The sequence below is a fragment of the Solanum stenotomum genome, chromosome 2 (assembly GCF_019186545.1).
Source record: "Solanum stenotomum isolate F172 chromosome 2, ASM1918654v1, whole genome shotgun sequence".
Classification (NCBI taxonomy): Eukaryota; Viridiplantae; Streptophyta; class Magnoliopsida; order Solanales; family Solanaceae; genus Solanum; species Solanum stenotomum.
Genome location: NC_064283.1, coordinates 18,783,052 through 18,783,609, shown reverse-complemented (window position 1 = coordinate 18,783,609; position 558 = coordinate 18,783,052).

Sequence of the window (558 nt, the reverse complement as noted above, 5' to 3'; positions counted from 1 at the left end):
GGATTTGATGAAAGAATTATTGATATGGTATGGAGATTAATATCAAATAATAGGTATTCAATTTTGGTCAACGGGCAGGCCTTTGGATTCTTTGAATCATCAAGAGGATTGAAGCAAGGTGATCCCCTATCTCCCACATTGTTCATCATAGCGGAGGAGGTGCTAGCGAGAAGTCTTAACAGATTGAATGATGATGTGATTAGAAGATTTGGCATGCCTAAATGGAGCAAAGAGATTAATCACTTGTCATATGCAGATGACACAATCTTATTTTGTTCGGGGCATGAGAGGTCGATGAGGAAAGTGATGAAGTGTTGAAGAGATATGAATATGTATCGGGGCAACTCATTAATCTCACAAAGAGTTATATATATTTGCATGAGAATGTGCCGACTGCTGTCTGTCACAAGATTAGGAGAATTACTGGTATTTCTCAAGGAGCTTTCTCATTTACATATCTTGGATGTCCTATATTCTACGGGAGGAGAAGGATAGCACACTATGAAGATCTCATAAAAAGAGTGACAAAACGTGTGATGGGATGGTAGAATAGATTGC